The 17,727-nt window shown below is 39.2% G+C and overlaps 1 long non-coding RNA gene across 1 annotated transcript in view; it reads left to right on the forward strand.

The window, feature by feature from the left end:
* The window catches only part of LOC123574373 (uncharacterized), a 177,973-nt gene extending 160,821 nt beyond the window's left edge, over positions 1-17,152 (forward strand). The window contains exons 4-5 of the long non-coding RNA XR_006699227.2: positions 14,816-14,935; positions 16,856-17,152. This is a non-coding gene — a long non-coding RNA (uncharacterized lncRNA). The remainder of the gene's footprint in view (positions 1-14,815; positions 14,936-16,855) is intronic.
* The last annotated feature ends 575 nt before the right edge of the window (positions 17,153-17,727 follow it).

Consider the following 17,727-nt stretch of genomic DNA (forward strand, 5'->3'; position numbering starts at 1 on the left):
ACCAATTTTAAATCTGGTAAGCGGCCTCTTTTCACTCTCTTCTCCAACCTCTATCACTATCACTCAACCTCTTTCTCCTTTCAGTCTTGGCACCACACTTCAATCTCTCCCTTCTCTTAATTTCAAATTCCTTTCCTTTTCTGGTAGAGACAAAGGAGACACGTTTTATCCGTGGACCCAAAACTCCAGCGCCAGTCACGGACTCGGGAAGACAGTCTTCCCTTGGTGATTAATCACGCAGGGACAACTGCCTGATTATTCACCCACATTTCAGAGGTGTCCGACCCGCAGGGATGCCTGCCTTGGTCCTTCACCCTTAGTGGCAAGTACCGCTTTTCTGGGGGGCAAGAACCCCCCAAACCCTTTTCTCCATGTCTCTACCCCTTCTCTGCTTTTCTGGAGGGCAAGAACCCCCCGACCCCTTCTCTCCGTGTCTCTACTTTCTCTTTTCTCTGGGCTTGCCTCCTTCACTATGGGCAGCCTTCCACCTTCCATTCCTCCCTCTTCTCCCTTAGCCTGTGTTCTCAAAAACTTAAAACCTCTTCAACTCACACCTGACCTAAAACCTAAATGCCTTATTTTCTTCTGCGACACCGCTTGGCCCCAATACAAACCTGACAATGGCTCTAAATGGCCAAAAAACGGCACTTTTGATTTCTCCATCCTACAAGACCTAAATAATTTTTGTCATAAAATGGGCAAATGGTCTGAGGTGCCTTACATCCAGGCACTTTTCACACTTCGTTCCCTCCCTAGTCTCTGTTCCCAACGCAATTCCTCCCAAATCCTTCTTCTTTCCCTCTCGCCTGTTCCCTCAGTCCCAACCCCAAGCATTGCTGAGTCTTTCCAGTCTTCCTTTTCTACAGACTCATCTGACCTCTCCCTTCCTCCCCAGGCTATACCTGGGGAATCTGCCTGATAGTTCCATTAGGGATCCTCTCGGGGAACTGCTCACAGCCGCCCTTCTTCCCAACCCTCATTGCCAGGCTGAGCTAAGTCCCAGTTCTTCCTCAGCCTCCACTCCTCCACCCTATAATCCTTCTATCACCCCCACTCCTCATACCCCGTCTGGCTTACAGTTTAGTTCTGCGACTAGATCTTCCCCACCTGCACAACAATTTCATCTTAGAGAAGTGGCTAGAGCTGAAGGCATAGTCAAGGTACATGTACCTTTTTCTCTATCAGACCTCTCTCAGATCAGTCAGCATTTAGGCTCTTTCTCATCAGACCCCACTAAATACATACAGGAATTCCAATATCTAACTCTGTCCTACAGTTTAACCTGGAATGACTTAAATGTCATCCTGACTTCTACCCTCTCCCCAGATGAACGGGAAAGAGTTTTTTCTCTAGCCCAATCTCACACTGATAACCACTGGCTTCACAAGTCAGACCTCTAGGAAGGCATTAGAGCAGTTCCCCGAGAGGATCTCTAATGGAACTATCAGGCAGATTCCCCAGGTATAGCTAGGTGAGATTACATGATTTCCTGCCTAGTTGAAGGGCTTAAAAAGGCAGCTTACAAAGCTGTTAATTATGACAAACTTAAATAAACTACCCAAGGTAAAGATGAAAACGCAGCCCAGTTCATGGCCCGCTTAGCAGCAACCCTTAGACGCTTTATCACCCTAGACCCAGAAGGGCCAGAAGGCCGCCTTATTCTTAATATGCATTTTATCACCCAATCCACTCCTGACATTAGGAAAAAACTTCAAAAATTAGAATCTGGCCCTCAAACCCCACAACAGGAATTAATCAACCTTGCCTTCAAGGTGTACAATAATAGAGAGGAGGCAGCCAGACAGCAATACATTTCTGAGTTACAATTACTTGCCTCTGCTATGAGACAAAACCCAGTCACACCGCCGGCACACAAGGACTTCAAAATGCCTAAGCTGCACACGCCTAAGCCTCAGCAGTCAATCATTCCTACAGGACTTCCTCCATCAGGATCTTGCTTCAAGTGCCAGAAATCTGGGCACTGGGCCAAGGAATACCCGCAGCCCGGGATTCCTCCCAAGCCATGTCCCATCTGTGCAGGGACCCACTGGAAATCAGACTGCCCAGCTCACACAGTAGCTACTCCTAGAGCCCCTAAAGCTCTAGCCCAAGGCTCTCTGACTGACTCCTTCCCAGATCTGCTCGGCTTAGCGGCTCACAGCCACATCTCATTGCCACCCTTCTTCCCAACCCAAAGTCTCCTTTGCATCTTCCTCTCATATCTCACCCACCTTAACCCACAAGTATAGGATACCTCTACTCCCTCCTTAGTGACCTATCATGCACCCCTTACCATCCCATTAAAACCTAATCACCCTTACCCCACTCAATGCCAATATCCCATCCCACAGCACGCTTTAAAAGGATTAAAGCCTGTTATCACTTGCCTACTATAGCATGGCCTTTTAAAGCCTGTAAACTCCCCTTACAATTCCCCCATTTTACCTGTCCTAAAACCAGACAAAGCTTACAGGTTAGTTCAGGATCTGTGCCTTATCAACCAAATTGTTTTGCCTGTCCACCCCATGGTGCCAAACCCATATACTCTCCTATCCTCAATACATCCCTCCACAACCCATTACTCTGTTCTGGATCTCAAACATACTTTCTTTAGTATTCCTTTGCACCCTTCATCCCAGCCTCCCTTTGCTTTCACTTAGACTGACCCTGACACCTACCAGGCTCAGCAAATTATCTGGGCTGTACTGCCGTAAGGCTTCACAGACAGCCCCCATTATTTCAGTCAAGCCCAAATTTCTTCCTCATCGGTTACCTATCGCGGCATAATTCTCATAAAAACAACACATGTGCTCTCCCTGCTGATCGTGTCTGGCTAATCTCCCAAACCCCAATCCCTTCTACAAAACAACTCCTTTCCTTCCTAGGCATGATTGGTGTGGTCAGAATTCTTACACAAGAGCCAGGATCGCACCCTGTAGCCTGTTTAGCCAAACAACTTGACTTTACTGTTTTAGCCTACTAGCCCTCATGTCTGTGTGTGGCAGCCGCCACCACCCTAATACTTTTAGAGGCCCTCAAAATCACAAACTATGCTCAATTCACTTTCTACAGTTCTCATAACTTCCAAAATCTATTTTCTTCCTCCCACCTGACGCATATACTTTCTGCTCCGCGGCTCCTTCAGCTATACCCACCCTTTGTTGAGTCTCCCACAATTACCATTGTTCCTGGCCTGGACTTCAATCCGGCCTCCCACATTATTCCTAATACCACACTTGACCCCCATGACTGTATCTCTCTGATCCATCTGACATTCACTCAGTTTCCCCATATTCTTTCATGTTCCGCACCCTGAAGACACTTGGTTTATTGATGGCAGTTACACCAGGCCTATTCGCCACTCACCAGCAAAGGCAGGCTATGCTATAGTATCTTCCACACCTATCATTGAGGCTACCACTCTGCCACCCTCCACTACCTCTCAGCAAGCCGAACTAGTTGCCTTAACTCAGGCCCTCACTCTTGCAAAAGGACTAAGCGTCAATATTTAAACTGACTCTAAATATGCCTTCCATACTCTGCACCACCATGTTGTTATATAGGCTGAAAGAGATTTCCTCACTATGCAAGGGTCTTCCATCATTAATGCCTCTTTAATAAAAACTCTGCTCAAGGCCACTTTACTTCCAAAGGAAGCTGGAGTCATTCACTGCAAGGGCCATCAAAAGGCGTCAGATCCCATTGCTCTAGGCAACGCTTATGCTGATAAGGTGGTTAGACAAGCAGCTAGCATTCCAATTTCTGTCCCTCATGGCCAGTTTTTCTCCTTCACATCAGTCCCTCCCACCTACTCCCCCGCTGAATCTTCCACCTATCAGTCTCTTCCCAAAGAAGGCAAATGGTTCTTACACAAAGGAAATTATCTCCTTCCAGCCTCACAGGTCCATTCTATTCTGTCATCATTTCATAACCTCTTCCATGTAGGTTACAAGCCGCTAGCCCGTCTATTAGAACCTCTCATTTCCTTTCCATCATGGAAATCTATCCTCAAGGAAATCACTTTTCAGTGTTCCATCTGCTATTCTACTACCCCTCAAGGATTATTCAGGCCCCCTCCCTTTCCTACACATCAAGTTTAGGGATTTGCCCCTGCCCAGGACTGGCAAATTGACTTTACTCACATGCCCTGAGTCAGAAAACTAAAATACCTCTTAGTCTGGGTAGACACTTCCGCTGGATGGGTAGAGGCCTTCCCCACAGGGTCTGAGAAGGCCACCGCAGTCATTTCTTCCCTTCTGTCAGACATAATTTTTCGGTTTGGCCTTCCAGCCTCTATACAGTCTGATAATGGACCAGCCATTACTAGTCAAATCACCCAAGCAGTTTCTCAGGCTCTTGGTCTTTGATGGAACCTTCATACCCCTTACAGTCCTCAATCTTCAAGAAAGGTAGAATGGACTAATGGTCTTTGAAAAACACACCTTACCAAGCTCAGCCACCAACTTAAAAAGGACTGGACAGTACTTTTACCACTTACGTTCTCAGAATTCAGGCCTGTCCTCAGATTGCTATAGGGTACAGCCCATTTAAGATCCTGTATAGACGCTCCTTTTTATTAGGCCCCAGTCTCATTCCAGACACCAGATCAACTGGGACTGCACCCCAAAAAACTTGTCATCCCTACTATCTTCTGTCTAGTCATACTCCTATTCACCATTCTCAAGTACTCATAAATGCCCTGCTCTTGTTTATACTGCCAGTTTACACTGTTTCTCCAAGCCATCACAGCTGATATCTCCTGGTGCTATCCCCAAACCGTCACTCTTAACTCCCTCTTAAAGTAAATATATAATCTTTGTCGGCAGGGCTAAGCTGAACCTCCCTAGACACTCTAATTAAATGTCCTGGGTCCTCCCAATCCTTAGTCCTTTAATATCTGTTTTTCTCCTTCTCTTATTCTGTTTAGTTTTTCAATTCATACAAAACTGTATCCAGGCCATCACCAATAATTCTATACAAATGTTTCTTCTAACAACTCCACAATATCACCCCTTACCATAAAATCTTCCTTCAGCTTAATCTTTCCCATTCTAGGTTCGCACACCACCCTTAATCCCGCTCAAAGCAGCCCTGAGAAACATCACCCATTATCTCTCCATATCGCACCCCCCCCCAACAAAATTTTCACTGCCCCAACACTTCAACACTTTTTATTAATTTTGTTTTATTTTTATTTTATTTTTATTAATATAAGAAGACAGGAATTTTGTTTTATTTTTATTAATATAAGAAGACAGAAATGTCAGGCCTCTGAGCCCAAGCTAAGCTATCATATCCCCTTGGCCTGCATGTATACATCCAGATAGCCTGAAGTAACTGAAGAATCACAAAAGAAGTGAAATTTAAATGGCCTGTTCCTGCCTTAACTGATGACATTCAACCACAAAAGAAGTGAAAATGGCCGGTCCTTGCCTTAACTGATGACATTACCTTGTGAAATTCCTTCTGCTGGCTCATCCCGGCTCAAAAACCTCCCCCACTGAGCACCTTGTGATCCCCCACCCCTGCCCACCAGAGGACAACCCCCTTTGACTGTAATTTTCCTTTACCTACCCAAATCCTATAAGACAGCCCCACCCCTATCTCCTTTCGCTGACTCTCTTTTCAGACTCAGCCCGCCTGCACCCAGGTGATTAAGAAGCTTTATTGTTGGCCGGGCGCGGTGGCTCAAGCCTGTAATCCCAGCACTTTGGGAGGCCGAGACGGGCGGATCACGAGGTCAGGAGATCGAGACCATCCTGGCTAACGCGGTGAAACCCCGTCTCTAGTAAAAAATACAAAAAAATAGCCGGGCAAGGTGGCGGGTGCCTGTAGTCCCAGCTACTCAGGAGGCTAAGGCAGGAGAATGGCGTAAACCCGGGAGGCGGAGCTTGCAGTGAGCCGAGATCCGGCCACTGCACTCCAGTCTCGGCGACAGAGCAAGATTCCGTCTCAAAAAAAAAAAAAAAAAAAAAAAAAAAGGAAGCTTTATTGCTCACACAAAGCCTGTTTGGTGGTCTCTTCACAGAGAGCGCGTGAAAGATAATATTTTCAAGCACATATGGGGAATTCTCCAAGATAGAGCATATTTTGGGTGATGAAATAAGCTTCAAATCATTTTAAAAGTATTTGTGTCCCATAAATATGTCATCTTACCACAGTGGAATTAGAGATAACCAACAAACAGAAATCTTAGAAATAGCCACTTCTTCAAATATTTGGAAATTTAACAACATACTGTTAAATAACCCAAAAGGGAATTTTAGGAAAATACTGAAATTAACAAAAATGAAAGTACTATTTAGCAGAATTTATGGGGTTCAGTTAAGCAATGGTTAGAGGGACATTTACAGCAAAAAACAACTAAAGAAAATCAGAAAGTTCTGGTTTTCAGAAAGTTCTAAAATCAATAATTTAAGCTTCCACCTTAAGAGACTAATAAAATAAGTGGAACAAAACTACTACTTACAATATCCCTCACTCAATTTATGGCTTGCATAATGTTTCCGCTTAATGTAGAACAAAACTAGAAGAAAGAAAATATTAAACATTAGAAGGATAACAAAAGGAATAAACAGGAAAGTGGTAACAATAATATTAAATCAAAAGTTGCTTTTTTGAGATCAAAAATAAAATTGAGTTACCTTTAGCTGTAATGACAAAAAGTAAACAAAAGAAACACATTACCAATATCAGAAATAAAAAGGAACATTACTAACAAGTATAAAGAAATTAAAAGAATTAAGTATAATACTGTGCAAAACGATATGCCATAAAATTAGATAATTTAGATAAAATAAAACTTAGACATAAATTATCAAAACTGACTCAAAAGGAAATAGGAAACCTGAGTTAACTGTAATAAGACATTACCTCAGTAATTAAAATTTTTTCCATAAGAAAAGCCCAGACCTATAAACTTTCACCTGTGTGATCTATCAAATATTTAAAATAGAAATAATAAAATTCCTTCATAAACTCTTTCAAAAAATAGAGGAAGGCGCACTTCCCAGCCCATTCTATAAAACCAGTACTACTCTATCACCAACACCAGAGAAAGGCATCACCAGAAAATAAAACTCCACACCAATATTTATCATGAATATAAATACAAATGTTCTTAATGAATTTTTCGCAAACTGAATTCAGCAACACCTAAAAATATTGTATGCCATTATTATATGGCATTTATATAAAATTAATAGAATAAAGAAAAAATCAACCTGATCATTTTGTAGATATAGAAAAACCCTTTGAGAAAATGCAATCCCTAACAAAGATAATAAGTCTCAAGAAAATAAAAATAAAAAGAATTTTCTTCAACCTGATATAAACAATCTACAAGAACTTACACTTTATATCAAGTTTAATTGTGAAAGACTAAATGCTTCTTCCTAAAAATGGGTACAAGGCAAGGATGCCCCCTCTCACACTTCTATTCAACAAAGCTGCATAGAATGGAGGTTCTACACACTGCTATGAGAAAAATAAAATTACTGAAAAGAAGGCAGACTTGTAAGGAGGAAGCAAAACTGTCTTTTTATAAACGACATGATTCTGTATTAAGAAAAATGTATCTAGAAAATCCTGAGGAATACGCAATTAAATTAGTAGAGCTAATGAATGAGTTTAACAAAGCCAAAAGATACCAAAAAGTCATTGAAGTTTTATATAGTAGCAATGAACAATTTGAAATTTTGAAATTGAAATGTAAAATTTGAATTTGAAATTGAAATGTAAAAATTTCAGGCTGGGCATTGTGGTTCACGCCTGTCATCTTACCACTGGGAGGCAGAGGCAAGAGAATTGCTTGAGCCCAGGACTTTGAGACTAGCCTGAGCAGCATACTGAGACGTCATCTCTACAAAAAATCAAAAAATTAGTAAGGCATGCTTTTTTGCACCTGTAGTCCCAGATACTCTAGAGGCTGAGGTGGGAGGATCACTTGAGCCTGGGAGGTGGAGGCTGCAGTGAGCCAGGATTGTGACACTGCACTCCAGCCTGGGTGACAGAGTGAGACCATCACACACACACACACACACACACACAGAGTAAAATATTTATATCTTCAATAGGATAAAAAGGTTAAGGCATCATTGCTTAGAGAGATTGAAGAGGATCAAAATAAATGAAGAGATACTTTATGTTTATTGATAGAAGAGTAAATATTGGTTGAATGGCAATTCTTTTTAAATACTTCTGCGAATTCACAATCACTATCAAAATTCTAGGATACTTTTTTTGACAGAAATTCTTAATCTGATCCTAAAGTTGATATGAGAGTTCAAAATACTTTAGAGAGCAAACACAATTTTGAAAAAGAAGAAAATGTGGAAGGGCAGATACCATCCGGTTTTGAAACTTACTGTGGAGCTATAATTTAAAAATCAAGAGAGTGTAGTTTTGGCAGAAAAATGGCAATATGGAAAAATGGAAAACAATTGAGATACCAGAAATTAACACTTATGTTTATAGTCAACTGCTTTTGGAAATAAAAATGCTATGACAGTTCATCGGTGAGAGGATAGTTTTTTTATTAAGTAGTGCCAGAATAATCACCTCAATAAAGGAAGTAAAAATACTTTCTACTTAGAGCTCCGGATCCTTGAGCATATGCTTCCTAAACTGATTAATGGCATAAGTCTACTGCATTGCCACTGTGCACCAAAATATATCACGAATTGATCAATGATTGAAGTAAAAATGTTAAATCATAAAAACACTAGAAGAAAATATTGAAGAGATTTTTTTTATAAATATATCCTTCTGGGCAAGCATCATAATTCAGAATAAATTAATCTATAATTAATGATTGTAGAATTGTAGAATAAATAAGTCAAGAATTTAAATGTGAAACTACTTAAGAAAACATGGAGAAACTACATTACCTATTAAAGTGCAGAAGAACTTAATTATGACTCAAAATCCAGAAGCCATAAAATAGCTTGATAAATTTGGTTATGTAGAAAGTATAAATCTTCTGCATGACAGGATGTCATTTCATTTCATAGACAAAAAAAAAGCTAACCTTCTAAAATATTACTTCAGACAGTGATAAGATAAACATCCACAAACCAATGATAAACGATCAAAAATACGAAATAAATAAATAAAAAGAAAGACATAAAAAGGACTCTTAAACCTATTTAAAGTATTCAACCTTCTCATAAGAAGAGAAATATTTGTTTCTTCTATATGAAATACAGGAGCTGGCAACTCTAAGGCTTTAGGTAGCAGAAACTAATGAAGAAGTTCTCTAGGGCTTCACTGTCAAAATGTTTCTTTTTAATGTACTCCAGTCACTTTCTAAAAGTAACAGAAACTCCCTAAAAAAGCAGTTTGACAATATGTACTAGAATCTTAACAATTTTGATATGTCACCCCGCCATCTCATTTCAGAGAATATATCCTAAAGAATAATAATTAGACTTACATACCAGGATATATGTGACAAGGATATGTATTAACAATGAGCCTGGCTAGATTTGACTTAGGTCAAGTGTTACTTCTTGGCCAAGGGAGTGCAGAGAATCTCATGGAAACAGAATGCAAGGGAGAGGATTTGTCTATTTGTTTAACAGATAATTTATAGGGCTTATTATGTGTCAGGCACTGTTCTAATTGCTTTTGTGATTAATTGCTCAGTTCATCCTCATAATATCCCCATTTTACAGATGATTAGCTGTATGCACAGAGATGTTAAGTAACTTGTCCAATATCTCACAGAGTTGAGATTCAAACATGGCAGTGTAGGTTGAAAGTCCATGCATTCAATAATGGTCCCAAAGAGAATCAAAGTGCTATTTTCAGAAGAAGGGAACAATTTGTGTTCAGGCAAAACCACAGTGTCCATTATTGTCAGTGGTGTCTGCTGCCCAGAGCAGACACTCTCAGGTATTCCCATAAGACACATGGGCTACGCTGATGGCAGCACGTGGAGCACAGCTTTATAGCTGACTTGAATGTGTCCATCTGAAAGACCCTACGGCACAATGTGTCTGGGACTCACTGGAAACTTAATAAGCACTGTCGAATAATATCAAAGAGATTTAGGAGGAAAGCATTCCTTCTTGGTTTTCACCTCAAAGTCTGTGGAGACAGGGTCCTTGGAGGAAAAGGGAAATCTACGAAAAAATATGGTTCAAATAATATGCAAGGCTTCAAACTTGGGTTTTATTAATTTCTATTGCATTATAATTCTAATACCAGGCTGACAAGAACAAAACTGGGAACTACTCTCACAGTGTATTAGTAGCACAGACTAAGGCATTTTAATGTTGGAGGTACTTGCTTAAAAGTCAAAATAGCAAAAAAGTGTGATAATTTGATAGACATTAGTAAATTATTAAAACATGGATTCAAGAACTATCTGTGAGGACCTAGAATGAGCCAGCGAAAATGGTAGGCTCTGTGCACCATTCTAAGAGCCATATTGCTTTCTGTAATTTGATCATTTGAAAAAAAGCAGTCATATGTGGTGATACTTATTGATTTAACCATTCTAGTCAAATAGCTTGCCATCTATTTTGTAGAGAAATGTGGTAACTTTTTGTTGCTTGACTTTCATATGAATTAGTTCCATTAAAAACAGTTAAACCAGTGGCTTAGGTATACTGTGTCAATATCTATTTCATTTACATACAAATGCTCTGAGTACTAAAGCTACCTCTTGTGCTGCAGTGAGCTGCTGGTGGTTATTACACAGGTATAAATAATTAGAGAGTCACATACAAGACTTGATTCATGTTAGTGGACAATTGAGATGATTCTGACATTAAAACAAGCATTTTGTGTGTCTGAGCTCTCAAATGAATCAAGTCATTTTCCCTTTGTTTTGGGAATACACAGGATACATAAATGTTATATACCAACTTTTCCATTCATAAGAGATGTGAAAAAGTGTGTAAACTTTAGAAATTAGAAAAACGTTTAACCAAGAAAGCAAAACATATTGTATTGTTCTATTAACACATAGAATTCTGTATCCTATTTTCTAGGGTATTACATTTTTAAAAAATAATTGACATAACAGTTATTTTCCTCACATTTTTCACTGTTAATCATCATCACTATCATAATTATTTTGGTATACATTTGATTATTGTTTTCTGAGATAGATTCCTTGAAATGAGATTGCCAGGAAAAAGGATATAGAATCTTTTTAGATGTTGGTACATATTGTCAAACTGAGTTTTAGAGCTTCTGTTACTCTTAAAGTGTAACTGAAGAGAAGAGAAGTGCCCAGTTTATAGCATTACACGGACTCTCATTGCCCCCTTTTAAATCATTACCATGCTTAATTCAATAAAGAAAAAAACAACAGCTGCTTGTTTTAATTTTTATGCTTTTGTGTGTGTGTGTGAGAGAGAGAGAGAGAGAGACAGAGAGAGAAAGACAGTTTCATTATGTTGCCCAGGTTGGAGTGCAGTGGTGCAACCCAGGACTCCTAGCCTCAAGTAAACCTCCCACTTCAGCCACCCAGCTAGTACCCACCACTGCGCCCAGCTCTTTTTAAAAAAAATTTTTGGGCCGGGCGCGGTGGCTCAAGCCTGTAATCCCAGCACTTTGGGAGGCCGAGACGGGCGGATCACGAGGTCAGGAGATCGAGACCATCCTGGTTAACACGGTGAAACCCCGTCTCTACTAAAAATACAAGAAAATTAGCCGGGCGAGGTGGCGGGCACCTGTTGTCCCAGCTACTCGGGAGGCTGAGGCAGGAGAATGGCGTGAACCCAGGGGGGCGGAGCTTGCAGTGAGCCGAGATCGCGCTACTGCACTCCAGCCTGGGGCACAGAGCAAGACTCCGTCTCAAAAAAAAAAAAAAAAAAAAAAAAAAAGAAAATTATGTTTCAGGGTTTATCATTTAATCACAAAAAATTTTTGTACAGATGGGGGTCTTGCTATGAGTTACCCAGGCTAGATTCAAACTCCTGACCTCAGGATATCTTCCTGCCTCAGCTTTCCAGGTTGCATCTGGCTATTTACAGGCTTTCAGAACGTATTTGCTGTATCTCTACCTTGTCACATCATTGTGATAGATACACTCACATTACAAATGTTGTCAAAAATGCCCACATGATAAAGAGGAGAATTAACATGCGAAATCTGAAGGCAGAGAACAAGAATAAGAGATTCCCAAGTAAAACAAAAAACATGGGGTTTGAAATAATGGAATATGTATTATTATCTTAAGCATCAGGAGTGTTCATTGCACTCAGCAAAAACTTAAGATATCAAACAAAAACATTAATGTAAAGGCTAATTAATGGTTTTCATTTAATTTTGATTTTGATATATTTGCTAAATGAGCTTTTACCCAAAGAGGTTACTGAGATACATAGTCACAGGATGTACCTGCCTAAATGCCTTGCAAAACACAGTCACTGAATATTATTCTGTGGTTATTGCAGCATTCATCATATTGAGCCTTATGATGCAACTGGAAGAGTTAGGACCCAAAACTCTACCTTTCCATTTACCTATTGTGTTTGTTTCCCATCACTGCTGTAACAGATCATCACACACAGTGACGTAAAGCAATGCACATTGTTAGCTTTTTACAATTCTGGAAGTCAGAAGTCAGCAATGAGTTTCACTAGGTATGAAGAATTCCAGGTGTTGGTCTTCAAACCTGAGTTCCTTCTAGAGGCTCTAGGGAAAAATCTATTTCCTTACCTTCTCCAACTTCTAGGGGCTGCTTGTGTTCCTTGCCTCCTGGCCATTCTCTCCAAAGACAGCAGCATCTTCAAATCTCTCTTTGATTCTGCTTCCATTATTGCATCTTCTCTAACTCTTCTAAGGAGCCTTTTGATCACATTGGGCCCACCAGACAATCCAGAATCATTTGTCTCAATGGCCTTAACTTACTGACATCTGTGAAGTCCCATTTGCAGTGTAGGGTAACATGTTCATAGGTTCCATGGAATAGGACCTGGACAGTTTGTTGGGGGTGTGGGTCCTCTCTTCTGTTTAAATTACCTGTATTCAACAAAAATGTAAGGCTTTGTGACAAATTGTATTTAAGATGTGATAAATGCCAGTGTGTTCACTTTGTAAACATTCAATATTGAATGTTGTTATGGCTTATAATATCAATATTTATTGTATTTTTTGTGATGAACTGTAGGAAAAAAATACTTTTTCCTTTCTTCAGTCATTAGTCTCATTTTTCTCATTTTAGACTAAGGTTAGCACTCAAACAAAAACATACTTATTAACTAATGAGAATAATGAAAGCAGGCTATTTTGTATATTAATAGCTTTGCATTAGGCATAATGAATTTTATTCCACAGGGCAAAAGGGACTTCACAAATGAAAAAACTAGGAACCAATGCTCAACATATATCCCAGAAATTAGATGGCTAGGATTGACTATGTACAAGAAAACACACATTTTAATTATCTCATTTTCTCCTCCTATTATGTGACTTTCATAATGGAAACATGGCATAATGGAAGTAGCCCAAGGCTTTGGAATTAGACCAACCAGAGTTCAAATTCTGGTTGTTCTACCTATCAGATATTTGCATTAAGGTAATTTTTAAAATGTTGTTCTGAGCTTTTGCAAAATGGTCATTATAACATTCACCACACTGAGATATTATAAAGATTAAGTAAAATAATGTATGAAGATGACTTTACATAAATAAAATTAATTTGCTTTGCTCTATTGTCTTTGCTTTTAAAATAATTGTATTGCATCTACTTATATAGATTTGTCTTCATGCTTATAGCTAAAATAGTTGAAAATATTTTATTCTATGAATTGAGAAAATAAAGACTACTGGCTTTTCTCTTTCACTAAAATGTAAGCTTCCTGCATTTTGGGAAAATAAATATGGCACCAAATTTGTCTGCAGGCACAGAGATTACATCCCTCGAATGTTAATATATACCTATCTATATCCTATTTGCCCTCAGGTTCTTTTGAGGGATAACGATTTGTTTTAGATTATATTCTCAATAAGTGGTGAAATTTATAGACTCTTCTTCATAGGCACTCAGCAATGAAATAGAGCACACAATCATTAATAAATGATGGATGTTCTACATAAGATTCTGTGTTCTAGGTATGTATGCAAAAGATGACCTTACTCTGGAGTGCCACTAGAACTCTTCGAAGAAAAAAAAAATGCTATTTGCTATAGGGAAATCTTTCTGGAAAAGAATAATTTCACGTTTGAGTCAGCTTCCCTGGACTCTTGCCTCATGCATCTTCAGCCAAGTTCAGTCCATTATGAAAATCCACTCTCCCTTCCTCATGAAAGAACATTTGAGGTACATCTATTATATTAACTGAATTGTTACATATGTATTAAAAGTTTATAGCATGTGTTAGTTTTATTTAATTTATTTTTGTAAGATGTCTTTCCAGGAATATAAAACCCTGGTTCATAATATTGCACCTTTTGTATACAATATTTGATATATGTGAGTAAATATATAACTATCTATCTGAGGGCAAGTAAATCAAAAACCATGAATCATCTCAAGTGTTGGAAATCATATGGTACAGAATTCATTACAGTTTGTGAACTGGAATGAAAAATTAAACTAGTTCTATAATTGATGATTTGAAATTTTTTGAAAAACCCAAGGCAGTGAAATACTTTGGATGTCCTCTCCAAATCTCATGTTGAATTGTAATCCCCAGTGTTGGATGTGGGGCCTAGTGAGAAGTGTTTGGGTAAGAGGGGCAGATTCCTCATGAGTTGGTGCTGTTGTCACCATAGTGAGTGTGTTTTCATGAGTTCTGGTCATTTAAAATGTATGGCACCTCCCTCCTCTTCTTGCTCCTGTTTTTTCCATGTGAAGATGCCCGCTCCAGCTTTGCCTTCCACCATGAGTAAAAGCTTCCCAAGGCTTCCCCAGAAGCAGATGCTGGCACTATGCTTCCTGTACAGCCTGAAAAACCTTGAGCCAATTAAACCTCAGGTATGTCTTTATAGCAATGCAAGAATTGCCTAATATAGGCAGTAACATACATGTTCCATGTTCTATCCTAAACATGGAAATGCAAGTATGTCATAAAATAAAACAAGTGGTTAAAACTGAAGAGATGAAAAGTAACACCTTAAAATACATTTCAATTTTTCCACATTTCATTTTGACTTATCTGAATGAATATTTTTCTTCATCTAAATATATCTTATCATCTAAATGCATCTAATTTGGAATAAATTGTCATTTTCTCAATAAATTCCATTTAATTTCATCTGTTTTTAAATTTTGTCAAAAGAAGAAAAATAAAAACAGAAATCAAGGCCAAGAAAAGAAAAATTACGCACTTATTATAATCATCCATTATTAAAACCTAGGTTGCCAGGCCGACTACCACACCTTAGAGATTCCACTGACAGTAAAAGATGATTATAGATTTACACTTAATATCTCATTTAAAGTTTGCTCATGTTTAGTTATCCAAATCTGATTACATAAGATTATTTTTGTCACAAGTAACTATGGTGGCTATCCTCAAAAGATTTGTAAGAAAAGCGTTGCATGGAATCAGACAAAAGGTTGAAAAATTTAATAAATTGGAGAGCCAGATCCAACCTAGGAATCTCAGCAACAGTTATTCGTGGATGTTCCTTCTGCCTCCCAGAGACATCTGCCTGAGACTCAGATCCCTAATACTTCTAGGATCTGATTGGCTCAGATTTAAGTTAGGTATCTAGCGGTCTACCCAAATTTTCCAGGAGTCTTGCAATAGCAAATGGCTGCTAAAAGCCCACTTTGTTGGTGGAACTTGGATTATCAGAGCAATTATGTTGGAAAGCAATCCCAGTAGATATCATCTAATTGGTACCATTTGGACTAGAGGCAATTAGACAGTTTGCATTATTTTAAATTATTATTGTAGACATGAATCTATTATCGTATTTTCTACATTTTGAGTTACTAAAAGGATTATATTCCTCAGACTTTAATAAATAGGTGGATGATGATGATAACTTTAGTGATAATTGATAATTGCTTCAGGTTCCAAATGATATTAGATAAAATACAGTATGCCGTCATCAGACATAGAAAAAAATAGAAAGAAACGGAGCAGAAGAGAGAAGAGACAAAAGGAGAGAGATGAAGCAATGGAGACAGAGAGGTAAAGAGAAGGAGGGAATTTTTCTAAAATTTGTGAATGGGGCCAGGCACAGTGGCTCATGCCTGTAATCCCAGCACTTTCGGAGATTGAGGCAGGCAGATCACCTGAGGTCAGGAGTTTGAGACCAGCCTGGCCAATGTGGTGGATCATTATCTCTACTAAAAATACAAAAATTAGCCAGGTGTGGTGGCGGGCACCTGTAATCCATGTACTTGGGAGGCTGAGTCAGGAGAATCGCTTGAACCTGGGAGGTGGAGGGTGCGGTGAGCTAACACCACTGCACTCCAGCCTGAGGGACAAAGCGACACTCCATCTCAAAAAAAAAAAAAAAATTTGTTAATGGTTTAAAAATAATTAGACCTGGAAGATTATCATGTAAGTTCCAATTAAACTTATTTCTATATAAGCTGAGCTGAGAACTACAAACATTATCAATGTGTAATAATAGTTGCCTTTTTGTTGCATGCTAACTAAGGTTCCCCTGTAATATCAGAAGTACTTGAACAGACACATTTTGTGTAAGAACATTAAGGGCTGCCGGTAGTTCCTGGCTCCAAGGGCTTGTTTTAAACCAAGGTCATTAATGAGTCTCCTGCTTAAGGATTGCAACCTATCATTCGTATGTGGCATGGTTGTAGAACTTCCTAATCTTTACTAGAACCAAAGAAGCCTAGAAATGCCCCATTCAGAAAAATATGTTCGAGACTTTGCAAAACTCCAATCTCTAATCCTTATAATTTATTCTTTCACAGTGAGCTCAAGATGTCTTTATGAAACAGAACCTCCCAAACTTACAGTATTGGTTTTGGGGCTCCACACAGAGAACACATCGAGGAATCTCTAATTGAGGGAGACAAAGCTGTCACTACGGCACCAAAAAAGTTAGAAAGTGCAAGAGTGGAGCATTCATCACCGTGATTCCACCTGACACTTGGCTGAAAGTATTTTGTACTAATTTGCTTTGTGCCTGTTCAGACAATCTAAAAAGAAAGCATGAGGGGCCAATAGGTGTCCATTAAACAGAATAAACAGCCTCTGGCAAATGAATATATTTTACACACTTGTGGCTCTTGGAGGGATGAGGTGATGATGAGGGGAAGGGGAATGGAGAAGTCAAAGGATTCGAGGTCTCTCCAGCAGCCCAGGACTGCCTCTCTGTCTGTGGTCACAGGGGTGGGTTTGGTCCACATGGCAGACATGAAACTCAAGATACAGCCCTGGCATATAGGGGATGGGAGGCTAGTGCTCCCTCCGGTGGTCACCCCAGAGCTGCAATTCATATTTTGAATGGATTTAAGGCCTACTTGGCAATTACTTCTATGCTGTAATGAAACAGATTTGAACCCATTTCCCTTGATTATATTTTAAATGTTTGCCCACATAAAAATATAACTGCTCTGAAGTGGGAGGGGTTAAGCTTCTACTATGATTCAATTAAAGACAAAAAAGCCCTGAGCTTTTTGTCCAGATAGCATGCGAGAAACAACAGGGTAAAGGCAAAGGGAGCTAAAGAACACACTGGAGCCTCTGTAATTGGCTCCTACGTTGAACTGTGAAGAGTAGGGATGAAAGCACAGGACAGAGAAGATGGTCTAACGAGAAACACATGGTCTTTTAAAAGTGA

The sequence above is a fragment of the Macaca fascicularis genome, chromosome 7, assembly GCF_037993035.2.
Source record: "Macaca fascicularis isolate 582-1 chromosome 7, T2T-MFA8v1.1".
Classification (NCBI taxonomy): domain Eukaryota; kingdom Metazoa; phylum Chordata; class Mammalia; order Primates; family Cercopithecidae; genus Macaca; species Macaca fascicularis.